At 38.5% G+C, this 13,355-nt stretch overlaps 1 pseudogene; it reads left to right on the forward strand.

The window, feature by feature from the left end:
• LOC125093178 (ADP-ribosylation factor 1-like) overlaps positions 1-13,355 on the forward strand; it is an 89,338-nt pseudogene that overhangs the window by 1,695 nt on the left and 74,288 nt on the right.

Genomic DNA, 13,355 nt, shown 5'->3' on the forward strand with positions numbered 1-13,355 from the left:
TTCTTTTTCAATATTCCTTTGGCTATTCGAGGTCTTTTCTGGTTCCATATAAATTTTAGGATTATTTGTTCCATTTCTTTGAAAAAAATGGATGGTATTTTGATAGGAATTGCATTAAATGTGTAGATTGCTTTAGGTAGCATAGACATTTTCACAATATTTATTCTTCCAATCCAGGAGCATGGAACATTTTTCCATTTCTTTGTGTCTTCCTCAATTTCTTTCAGGAGTACTTTATAGTTTTCTGAGTATAGATTCTTCGTCTCTTTGGTTAGGTTTATTCCTAGGTATCTTATAGTTTTGGGTGCAATTGTAAATGGGATGGACTCCTTAATTTCTCTTTCTTCTGTCTTGTTGTTGGTGTAGAGAAATGCAACTGATTTCTGTGCATTGATTTTATATCCTGACACTTTACTGAATTCCTGTACAAGTTCTAGCAGTTTTGGAGTGGAGTCTTTTGGGTTTTCCACATATAGTATCATATCATCTGCAAAGAGTGATAGTTTGACTTCTTCTTTGACGATTTGGATGCCTTTAATTTCCTTTTGTTTTCTGATTGCTGAGGCTAGGACTTCTAGTACTATGTTGGATAGCAGTGGTGATAACGGACATCCCTGTCCTGTTCCTGACCTTAGCGGAAAAGCTTTCAGTTTTTCTCCATTGAGAATGATATTTGCGGTGGGTTTTTCATAGATGGCTTTGATAATATTGAGGTATGTGCCGTCTATCCCTACACTTTGAAGAGTTTTGATCAGGAAGGGATGCTGTACTTTGTCAAATGCTTTTTCAGCATCTATGGAGCGTATCATATGGTTCTTGTTCTTTCTTTTATTAATGTGTTGTATCACATTGATTGATTTGTGGATGTTGAACCAACCTTGCAGCCCTGGAATAAATCCCACTTGGTCGTGGTGAATAATCCTTTTAATGTACTGTTGAATCCTATTGGCTAGTATTTTGGTGAGAATTTTTGCATCTGTGTTCATCAAGGATATTGGTCTGTAGTTCTCTTTTTTGTTGGGATCCTTGTCTGGTTTTGGGATCAAGGTGATGCTGGCCTCATAAAAGGAGTTTGGAAGTTTTCCTTCTATTTCTATTTTTTTGAAAAGTTTCAGGAGAATAGGAATTAGTTCTTCTTTAAATGTTTGGTAGAATTCCCCCGGGAAGCCGTCTGGCCCTGGGCTTTTTTTTGTTTGGAGATTTTTGATGACTCTTTCTATCTCCTTACTGGTTTTGGGTCTGTTGAGGCTTTCTATTTCTTCCTGGTTCAGTTGTGGTAGTTTATATGTCTCTAGGAATGCATCCATTTCTTCCAGATTGTCAAATTTGTTGGCATAGAGTTGCTCATAGTATGTTCTTATAATTGTCTGTATTTCTTTGGTGTTCGTTGTGATCTCTCCTCTTTCATTCATGATTTTATTTATTTGGGTCCTCTCTCTTTTCTTTTTGATAAGTCTGGCCAGGGGGTTATCAATCTTATTAATTCTTTCAAAGAACCAGCTCCTAGTTTCGTTGATTTGTTCTATTGTTTTTTTGGTTTCTATTTCATTGATTTCTGCTCTGATCTTTATGATTTCTCTTCTCCTGCTGGGTTTAGGGTTTCTTTCTTGTTCTTTCTCCAGCTCCTTTAGGTGTAGGGTTAGGTTGTGTACCTGAGACCTTTCTTGTTTCTTGAGAAAGGCTTGTACCGCTATATATTTTCCTCTCAGGACTGCCTTTGTTGTGTCCCTCAGATTCTGAACCATTGTGTTTTCATTATCATTTGTTTCCATAAATTTTTTCAATTCTTCTTTAATTTCCTGGTTGACCCATTCATTCTTTAGAAGGATGCTGTTTAGTCTCCATGTATTTGGGTTCTTTCCCAATTTCCTCTTGTTATTGAGTTCTAGCTTCAGAGCATTGTGGTCTGAAAATATGCAGGGAATGATCCCAATCTTTTGATACCGGTTGAGACTTGATTTAGGACCAAGAATGTGATCTATTCTGGAGAATGTTCCATGTGCACTAGAGAAGAATGTGTATTCTGTTGCTTTGGGATGAAATGTTCTGAATATATCTGTGATGTCCATCTGGTCCAGTGTGTCATTTAAGGCCTTGATTTCCTTGTTGATCTTTTGCTTGGATGATCTGTCCATTTCAGTGAGGGGAGTGTTAAAATCCCCTACTATTATTGTATTCTTGTCGATGTGCTTCTTTGATTTTGTTATTAATTGGTTTATATAGTTGGCTGCTCCCACGTTAGGGGCATAGATATTTAAAATTGTTAGATCTTCTTGTTGGACAGTTCCTTTGAGTATGATATAGTGTCCTTCCTCATCTCTTATTATAGTCTTTGGCTTAAAATCTAATTGATCTGAAATAAGGATTGCCACTCCTGCTTTCTTCTGATGTCCATTAGCATGGTAAATTCTTTTCCACCCCCTCACTTTAAACCTGGAGGTGTCTTCGGGTTTAAGATGAGTTTCTTGTAGGCAACATATAGATGGGTTTTGTTTTTTTATCCATTCTGATACCCTGTGTCTTTTGATTGGGGCATTTAGCCCATTAACATTCAGGGTAAGTATTGAGAGATATGAATTTAGTGCCATTGTATTGCCTGTAAGGTGACTGGTATTGTATATTGTCTCTGTTTCTTTCTGATCTACTACTTTTAGGGTCTCTCTTTGCTTAGAGGACCCCTTTCAATATTTCCTGTAGAGCTGGTTTGGTGTTTGCAAATTCTTTCAGTTTTTGTTTGTCCTGGAAGCTTTTAATCTCTCCTTCTATTTTCAATGATAGCCTAGCTGGATATAGTATTCTTGGCTGCATGTTTTTCTCTTTTAGTACTCTGAATATATCATGCCAGCTCTTTCTGGCCTGCCAGGTCTCTGTGGATAAGTCTGCTGCCAATCTAATATTTTTAACATTGTACGTTACAGACTTCTTTTCCCGGGCTGCTTTCAGGATCTTTTCTCTGTCACTAAGACTTGTAAATTTTACTATTAGGTGATGGGGTGTGGACCTATTCTTATTAATTTTGAGGGGGGTTCTCTGAACCTCTTGAATTTTGATGCTTGTTCCCTTTGCCATATTGGGGAAATTCTCTCCAATAATTCTCTCCAATATACCTTCTGCTCCCCTCTCTGTTTCCTCTTCTTCTGGAATCCCAATTATTCTAATGTTGTTTCGTCTTATGGTGTCACTTATCTCTCGAATTCTCCCCTCGTGGTCCAGTAGCTGTTTGTCCCTCTTCTGCTCAGCTTCTTTGTTCTCTGTCATTTGGTCTTCTATATCGCTAATTCTTTCTTCTGCCTCATTTATCCTAGCAGTGAGAGCCTCCATTTTTGATTGCACCTCATTAATAGCTTTTTTTATTTCAACTTGGTTAGATTTTAGTTCTTTTATTTCTCCAGAAAGGGCTTTTATATCTCCCGAGAGGGTTGCTTTAATATCTTCCATGCCTTTTTCAAGCCCGGCTAGAACCTTGAGAATCATCATTCTGAACTCTATATCTGACATATTACCAATGTCTGTATTGATTAGGTCCCTAGCCTTTGGTACTGCCTCTTGTTCTTTTTTTTGTTGTGAATTTTTCCGCCTTGTCATTTTGTCCAGGTAAGAGTTTATGAAGGAGCAAGTAAAATACTAAAAGAGTGGCAACAACCCCAGGAAAATATGCTTTAGCCAAATCAGAAGAGATCCCAAATTGTGAGGGAGGAGAAAGGGGATAAAAATGGGTTCAAAAAGAAAAAAAAAAAAAAAACTATTTAAAAAAAGAAAGCCGATAAAGAAAAAATATAAAAAGAGGAATATATATATATATATATATATATATATATATTAGATAAACTATTTAAAAAACGTTAAAAAAGAAAACGGTAAAAGTTAAAAAATTTTAGCAGAAGAAGAGAAAAAGAAAAAGAAAAAAAAATTGAAAAAGAAAAAAAAATTAAATTAACTGCAAGGCTAAAAAATCATGGGGAGAAAGCCATGAGTTCTGTGCTTTGCTTTCTTCTCCTCTGGAATTCCGCCACGCTCCTTGGTGTTGAAACTACACTCCTCGGTAGGTGAACTTGGTCCTGGCTGGGTTTCCCGTTGATCTTCTGGGGGAGGGGCCTGTTGTAGTGATTCTCAAGCGTCTTTGCCCCAGGCGGAGTTGCACTGCCCTTACCCGGGGCCATGCTGAGTAATCCGCTGGGGTTTGCTTTCAGGGCTTTTGTTCCCTGAGCGCTTTCCGTAGAGTTCCGGAGGACGGGAGTGAAGATGGCGGCCTCCCAGTCTCTGGCCCGGAGGAGCCGAGAGCCCGGGGCCCCACTCCTCCGTGCGCCCTCAGAGAACAGCGCCCAATGACTCCCGTCACCCTGGCCTCTGGCCTTGCTCCGAGCTGACCGAGCCTGCGACCGGTTCATGGCAACCCCGAGCTGAGAGTCACTCCTCAGCTCTCTCTGTAGCCAGCTTCCCCGCTCCAATACCGGTAAGCTCTGCGACACTCAGACACCCCCGATCCTTCTGCAACCCTGCGGGACCTGAGGCCGCGCTGACCCCGCCTGGGCTTCACCCCACTTAAGCCTCTGGAGCGATGTCCCTCAGCGGAACAGACTTTTAAAAGTCCTGATTTTGCTCCGTTGCTCCGCCGCTCGCAGAGAGCCGGCCCCTCCCCCCGCGGTCTATCTTCCCATCGCTTTGGATTCACTTCTCCGCCAGTCCTACCTTTCAGATAGTGGTTGATTTTCTGTTTCTAGAATTGCTGTTCTTCTTCTCTTCAATCTCCCGTTGGATTTGTAGGTGTTTGCAATCTTTAGATAAGCTATTTAGCTGATCTCCCGCTACCCGAAGTAGTCTCAGCTGCTACTTCTCCGCCATCTTGACTCCTCCATGAATTCAGTTTTTAAATTGATTCTTTGGTAGGGTCTTCAGCTCACTTATTGCTTCTTGATTTAGTTTTGCTATGTTTTCAAGAAATTCTTCCACTTAATCTAAGTAATAAATATTACCATAAAGCTTTCCTTTAAAATAAAAAAGTTTATTTTGTAAGATAATATAGCCATAGGGCTTTCTTATGCTTACTCTCTGTGTGATGTATTCTTTTACTTTAAACCTAATTGTGTCCAACTTTAATGTATATCTTTTGGGCGCTGCCTTTCTCAAATCAAAGCCTTTCCATTGTCTCTGGTTTCAGGCCCTAGGGATTGAAGAGCCACTAGTGAGCTTGCTCCCTTCAGGCTGTCCTGAATCTAGGTCCCACAGTACCATTTGACCTCCTCTACTCCTGCTCCTTTTTTCTCAATTTGATAAAAACTGTTCTGTGGTAAGCCTCCTGCCTTCTCTCCCTACACAATCTCAGCCAAGCATTCATCACAGATTTGCAGGAAACCTTCATGTAGATTTCTGCCTCCTCATCCCCAAACCTCAAAAAGGACTTTACAGATCCCTGTCTTGCAGATTCCAGGTTGCTTTTTGAGTTCAGTGGTAACAACATGTTCTGCTAAGCCTCCCATTTGCTGTGCTGGTGAGATTTTCATCAGGCAAGGAGCCAGGGTGATCATGAGGTTCACCTCCCGATTTTACCCTTACTCCGTGATCAGTTTTTGTTGCTTGTTTGTCTTTGACTGAAGAAAGCAGTCTCATAGGTTCTGTCCAGCTTTGACTATGACAAGTCCAGTACCAGTACTCTATCAACAGAAGTTTCCGATTTTTGTTTTTATTTTGTCTTTTCAACCTCACATGGTTTGGGAAAACTGGCTATGACTCAATAGTTCATTAGGTTCTGACATCTTAGTATCCTTCAGGGAGAGCCAAAACATTAGTCTGCAGGTACGCTGCACCTGGATCTCTGAGGTTCTGCTGACCTTGAAGAGATTTCAGAGGAAAATCTTAACTAAGACATACATACCTTGACTTTCGAAACCACAGTAGGTATCCACATAAATCAGGACACACACTATTTTCCAGAAGGTTTCCTCATGAAAACGGCCAACACATGGCAGTCACATCTGTGAAGATGATGTCTTCCTTCCAAAGAGATTCGAGACCCTAGGTCTTTGGAAGGAATTTTGAATCTTTGAAGGTAAATAGTGACAACTCCATTATTTGATAAGTATTTGCAATGCAACTTTAGTTATGATATTGTTTTATTTGAATATTTGCTGTAATAAAAAAACAAACAGGTTGTTTCGTATATTTTATGTAGCACTGCGTCTTTATGTTAAGAATATTTAATCATAATTCTTTCTGAGTTTAATTTATTTACATTGACTGAATTTTGCTTTGATTTTTTAAAACTCCATGCCACTTTCCATATTTTTTTGGCACTGCCCTTCCCATTGATTTATAGGTTTGTCTCTTTGTTTCGTTGTAGCTTGTGTCTTCCCCTCACTACCAGACTTTGGCTCTAGGGTTCCAGGCATTCAAATAGGATTAGATTGGGAACAGAAATCAAGTTACAAATGGTAATATCTGGCTAAAATCTGAGCAGGTCTAGGAAATTTGTGATAGAAATGGAGCTACTTCAGTTTCCTGCAGTCATTCCCTAACCAGTCTCCACAATGTTAATTTCACCCCTCCTAATCCACCCTTCTTGTTTCTTGGATGTGCTTGCTCTAAATACAATCCTATTGAAATCTCTCCCCCACATCAAATCTGGGAGTGGCTGACCATGACCTAGAACTCAAAGCTGCACCAATTTGGGAAGAAATTAGGAAGGCATAATGGAGCAGCTCTACTCCCATTAATCTTATCACTACCCCTCTCTTCTCTGTACACTCTATGCTCCAAGCTAAAATAGAAGTATGCTAAATTCCCCAACTGCCTCTTTACTCATAACTTCACACTTTAATTCATACTTCTCCTCAACCTGAAATTCCAACTCCAACCATATCCATCTGTAAAGTACCTGTTATGGTCTGAAAGTTTGTGTCCTTCCAAATTCATATGTTGATATCCAGTCCCCAAGGTGGTGGGGCCGTTAGAAGGTGGAGCTAGTTTCTAAAGGCAGAGCCCTTATAATTATGTGCACTACCTTTATAAAAGACTCCCTACCCAGCTTTCTAGTCCCTTCCACCTCATGAGGATACTAAGATAAGTCTATGACCCAGAAGAAGGCCTTAACCAGAACACTACCATGCCGATACCCTGATCTTGGACTTTCAGTCCCCAGAACTGTGAAAAATAAATTTCTGCTCTTTGTAAGTCACTGGTCTGTGGTATTTTGTTACAGCAGCCAAACAGACTAAATTAGTGCCTACTTTCTTTTGTATTACATCTTTTTCAAGCGTTGGCTTTTAAGACTTTATTGATATCCCTTCCTCCCTTGAGAGGTCTATAACTCTTTATTTTTTTATACACAATATTCTATGGACATTTCTACTATAATAAGGGGTTGACATTACTTGTGTAATCTATGTTTTATTCCCCATATAGTTTGTGGTCCTTATATCCTTATGCACTGAGCCCCACATAATCCTAAAATTTAAAAAATCTAGAATTCAGTTATTTATTTTTATGTTCCCAACACCTTGCAAAATGGTCTGATGCATAACAGATGACCTGAACTTAGTTAAAGAATAAAGGGAAGATGGAAAGAGCCCTATCCATATATAAACTAATGAATACTGAAGTCAAATACAATGTAAAAGTCCTTATTAATATCCTAGAAGTGAATCAAAACTCAAACACAAAGTATTTTCTAACCATGATTCTGTTCTTAGTCATAATAAGAAAAGCAAGAAAATAGATATATGATGAAAAATGACTTGAATATCTCTGGAGGATAATTTCCTTCTCATGTCTGTAGATGATCAGGGAGATGACCCAGCTGGGCTAAGAGTTCTACAGAGAGACAAAAGCTTTGGCTGATCGCAGGGTTTCTGCCAAGCATGACTATTCTCACAGCCATCGATGTGTAGACATGGTCCTTGCTATACATGTTCCCTATATTCCTGGGCCTGGAAATTTCTTTATATATCCTTTATTTCTTGGGAAAAAAGTAGTTACATACCACTTCTTGGCATACCCTATAGATATGTAACACAGAGTAGGAAGAGGATCTATCCTCTCTCTTGGGGTACTCTCAGTCACATGTCCAGCCTGCTGGCCCCACATGCCCCTCCCAGTTAGAAGTTCTGAGAAAAGTATACACGATGTGTCAGGGGAACTATGGAATAATGAGTTTTGAGGACAGCATGCAATATGTTTCACCACTGACTGTGAACTTTGCCTGATAAAATGTACATCATAGCTGCACCATGAAGCACTAATGATGTGTTTCAGAAAACATAAGACAATTGGCACTCAATGTAGGTCACACTCTACTTCCTTGTGCCCTGTTTTTGGTTTTTGTTTGCTTGTTTTTTTGTTTTTGGAGTTTGTTAGCTAATTAATCAATTAATTAATCTTTTTAGAAGTGAGAGAATTTTACCTAGCTTTCTAATCACCTAGGAAAATTGACAGATAACCAGAAAGTGTTGTGACTTGGTAACCTGTAACTCAGGACCAGGCACAGTGGTGACAGTGCCTACTAGCCCATAGACCTCAGATGGAACTGCTGAGATGTCTGTTCAGAGTTCAAAAAGAGACAGGGTGCCCATAGATTCCACTAGCCCAGAACCAGTAAAAACTCAGAGATGTCTGTTCCAAGCCTCAGATAGAACATGGCAAAGAAGTCTGTCAGTCATTAAAACTTGAAAACAAGCAGGATATTTGAAGCCAAGGTGAATTTGTCAAAAGAGAAAATCTGCTTAGTAGAACCTTTGGTAACCAAAAGGACACGAGAATAAAATTGCAAAATATACATGCTTTTTGGCCAAAGATTAGAAGACTAATAAAAATTAAGGGACAATCACCTTGTTGAGATGGGAGCTTAGCAATTGAAAGCAGCATTGTGTAGATAAGCTGATAGCAAGACCCAGACTTGATTTTAGAAAATTCTAGAGATGGGATGAGCCAGGGTAAGGGATAGGTGAGATATAGTGCCCCCTTCCTATCCCAAACAAAGACTCCATATATTCCTAAAATTCCCAGGATTATAGAGCAGAGATAGCTATTACTTTCACTTTTATGTCTGCATGTAATTACTATTATTTTGCCAGCCTGTACAGGTGATAAGGATATTTTGGTGATCAAATGTACAGACAAGTCAGTTGATTGGAATCAGTGATATCCTCATCTTTTGCTTCTAGAAAAGTCAGTAGAACATAACCAGCCACTCTTTCTACTTGGGAAGCTCGCCAAGATTGTACAGTTGCACTGATGTCCCAAATTAGGAGGGAAAAAAAAAGTTCCTGGTCTTTTTACAGGAGAGTTAGTATGGTCTGAGATGTTCCCATGCTACTCAAGATTATCTCCAATGTGACATCCTGACTGGCCAGTGGAAGACTAGTGCTTAAAGTCTGTGTGAAATTTGGAAAGTTTACCAAGAAAGTGACTGTTATTGTTCCCATTTTACTTGACATCACAATGGTTACTTCTTCTGCTTCTGCTATTGCCATTTGTATATGTCCTTGGATACTGTTGACACTTTATGTTTGATAGCTATTGGAAACAAAACCAAAATCAATTTCCCTTTACATAGAAAGGCATGCCAATAACTGGCCATTAATGTGATAGACAAACCCAACTACAAGATGCACTCTTGGTGGACATAGAGATACTGTCTTGCAATGGTAGCCATTTGAGAACAACCTCTACAGAAAAACTGTTTTTATTGTATTGTCTGCCATCCTGGCACAAATGAATAATTATGACTCTGAAGGAAGATAAAGCTCAAGGTCCCACCATACACGTTATCATATGGAGAATAACACAAAAAATATAAAAAATGTGTTGTTGCCCCTGCAACAACCAACTACCAAGAACAATACTCAAAATTGAATTGACTTCCTTGGGTAATAGAGACATTACATCCCACATTTGCAAATGTTATTCTAGATTCTATACCAAGACACTAGATAGCTAAATTTGAAGGCAAGTGTCCACAGCTAGAAGCCTTGAAAACAATCCAAACAACAACTCAAGTCCTGCCCTGGAACATCGTATCTCCTTCAATCCCCATGAATTGTAAATTGTGGGTCAATTTCATAGTAGATGGAAACTTTTGTGAAAGAACTTTTGCCACAACTCTTTCTACTGCCAAATGTCTAAAACATTCTGTGTTGCTAAATGCCTTCTTAGTCCCTAATAGAGAAAGGTTGCAAAAGGAAAAATAATGTTATCAACCCCATTTTCTACTTCTATAATTAAATCTCCAATTAAGGACCCTTATTGACACTCAAAGTGTTAGCTCCCATTACTAACAGGTGTCTGCTCATCCACTGGAAACAGAGATAACCTTGCATACTGTCTTAGCTAGACAACCAGATCAATGGGCCTTTGCCCTCAAGTCTTAATGCATGAAAATACAATATGATTTACTGATAAAAGAGTCTGCCTTCAAGGTAGACATACCCAGTGGAATACAGCAGTCATCATAGTATTGAGGCAAGCTCTTTCAATGTCCATGGCCTTAGGTACTGTGCTTAATGGTCTGAACTTCAAATGGTGTTGCTGGTCATAAAGCATACTACCCCACGTTTTATTAAAGATACATACAAATTCATGGGCCAAAAACTAATGGCCTAATTCTAAGGAAAGGCCACTGGACTACTAAAGAACATATTCAATTCCTTTATAAACTTAAATTGTATGTCATGTAAAGAAAAGTATGGGTACTATCAGCTATGTGCAACTATCACTTGCCCTATAGCATTTTGACATATATGGATACTCTTTTTATTGCAAATTCTTTATTATTTTGGAACTATACCATCTTCTCTAATAAGGATTTCTACAGATAGACATTTCTGCTGTAACCTTGACCCTGCAGCACGTAGAATTTCTTTTTTTTTTTAAGATTTTATTTGTTTATTTGACAGACAGAGATCACAAGTAGGCAGAGAGGCAGGGAGAGACAGAGGGGGAAGCAGGCCCCTGCTGAGCAGAGAGCCTGAAGCGGGGCTCAATCCCAGGACCCTGGGATCAAGACCTGAGCTGAAGGTAGAGGCTTTAACCCACTGAGCCACCCAGGCGCCCCCAGCATGTAGAATTTCAACTTAGGTTGTAGAATGATGAGAATTTGGAAGACAGCATCCACTCTGCTATTTCTTTCCTTGTACATTTCCCTGATGAACTCTGGGTCACTGGGTCATCTTTGCATCATGTGAATCTAGTGAATCATGTGAATCTGTATATGATTGCAAAAAATATGCAATCAGATATGTATAAGTTTTGAAGACATTACTTTCCACTTAATATATATCAACTTGTATGGAACAAATTAGTCAGCCACCCACATTTATGCAAGCTTGCAAATCTTTGGATCAAATGTAAAACTCATTCAAGTTTGGAATAATATTACATGGCAGATAATTAATTTTCACTTATCACCTATCATTGAGTGAACTGGCTAGAATAGTATATGCATTTCTGTGTTCTAATTTGACTAATGTAAAAAAATTACAAAGTAAATTATTCAGACATATGACCTAACAGTGTACGATTAGTTAACAAGTGTTATTTATCAATGACGAGCATTGATATTCACGCTCTGGGAAATGTCCAAAAGTAGTGTCGGTTGTGAGTACTGTATGAGTTCTGCAGCATGGTAATAACACAATCAAATATTTAAATGATTTCTGGTGACAATTCGGTGAGAAAAATTAACTCTGACAGCAAATCTCTACAGTATACATGGAATCTTTACTGAAAAAAATACTTCTGGACCTTGGCAACCTTAAGTTATTTGAGGTTTGCTGAAGACATACAGTTTAATTGCTGAAATCAATAAACTAAAACTACTTCTAACAGAGAGAAAAATTATGTTATGCTGGAGTTGAGATAAAGATATTTCCTCAGAGGTGTCAGGACCAGCTTGCACTTAGAAGAGTCCTTGACAGAGAATAATCATGTAATAATTTTGTACATGTTAGGATGATGCTGGTTTTCTGAGATCCAAGAGGACTCCCAGTAAATAAATTTTGGACAGTCCCCAGTTATAGGAAATGCCATAATCCAGTATCAAATTTTATTGCTTTTACTGTATGATTAGATTGCTTTGGAAATGCACTAAGTATAAATGTTGAAATTAATAACTGGTCATTATGATCAGCATTTTTACTGTTAATTCATTGTACCCAACATAATCCATTAATTCGATATAGTTCATTGTATTAAATATAAATAAATGTTTCATGGAATCCAAAATTCTGTTCACTTTAAGGAATAAACTTTATAGATCTATTTAGGAGAGAAAGATACTATTATTTTGCTCTTCAGATATAGCCTCCATCTAACTGTAAATCTAAAATGTCTATGACCTTTTTTTATACTTGCAGGTTGAAACAAGTAATTACATTTGTCTCTAAGCAGTTCTTATCCATAAAGCTTTCAGAATCCAAAGAAACATCATGATTGTTACTGTTGCTTCTTAAGTTTTTTCATTGTCCCTTTTGGAAATAATAGCAGGTATGTAGTGTTCATCTGGTTTTATAATAAGAAATTTCAGAATATTTATAAACTATTCTATACCTCATAAAATTACAAAATGAGAAGGGTTAATTGCATCCAAAGAAAATGGGTTTGTAGAAATAGCTTTTTTTTCAATAGTCACATTTTTCTTTGCCTTTTAGCTTCTCTCATAGTTTTTAAATCCCCATTTTGCTCAGTTGGAACAAGAACAATTGTGCCAGGAGGGATAAGGTACTCTCACCATGCTTACTAGAAATAAAGGCACCCACACTGCATGACAGTTATCACTGGATTTACTATCTGTCAGCAGATGCTCACTGAAATGAAAATGTTCCCTGAATTCATGTTGTGCCTATCTTCTCTACTCCCCAGTGCCTTTCCTCCTCAGGGAATTATAGGGATAAGAATCTTTCTCTCTTATAACTAATGTTTTAGAGCACACAGAGCAATATGTCTTTTGCCTCTCTCTGGGGAGTCATTTATCTCCGCTAAAGCACTTTTTTTTTAATAATTTTTTTATTTTTTTCAGCATAACAATATTCATTATTTTTGCACCACACCCAGTGCTCCATGCAATCCGTGCCCTCTACAATACCCACCACCTGGTGCCCCCAACCTCCCACCCCCCACCCCTTCAAAATTCTCAGATCGTTTTTCAGAGTCCATAGTCTCTCATGGTTCACCTCCCCTTCCAATTTCCCTCAACTCCCTTCTCCTCTCCATCTCCCCTTGTTTATAAAGCACATTTTTTATTATTTTATTTTAAAGAGCAAGGTTTGGGTGCACGTAACCCTTTCAGTTATCGGGATTAGATGCAATTGTTTCCATCTTCCAGGGTGCCTGCTTTTTTCCACATAATGAGTGATTTATAAATGCTG

This window comes from Lutra lutra, chromosome 1 (assembly GCF_902655055.1).
Source record: "Lutra lutra chromosome 1, mLutLut1.2, whole genome shotgun sequence".
In the NCBI taxonomy this organism is placed as follows: domain Eukaryota; kingdom Metazoa; phylum Chordata; class Mammalia; order Carnivora; family Mustelidae; genus Lutra; species Lutra lutra.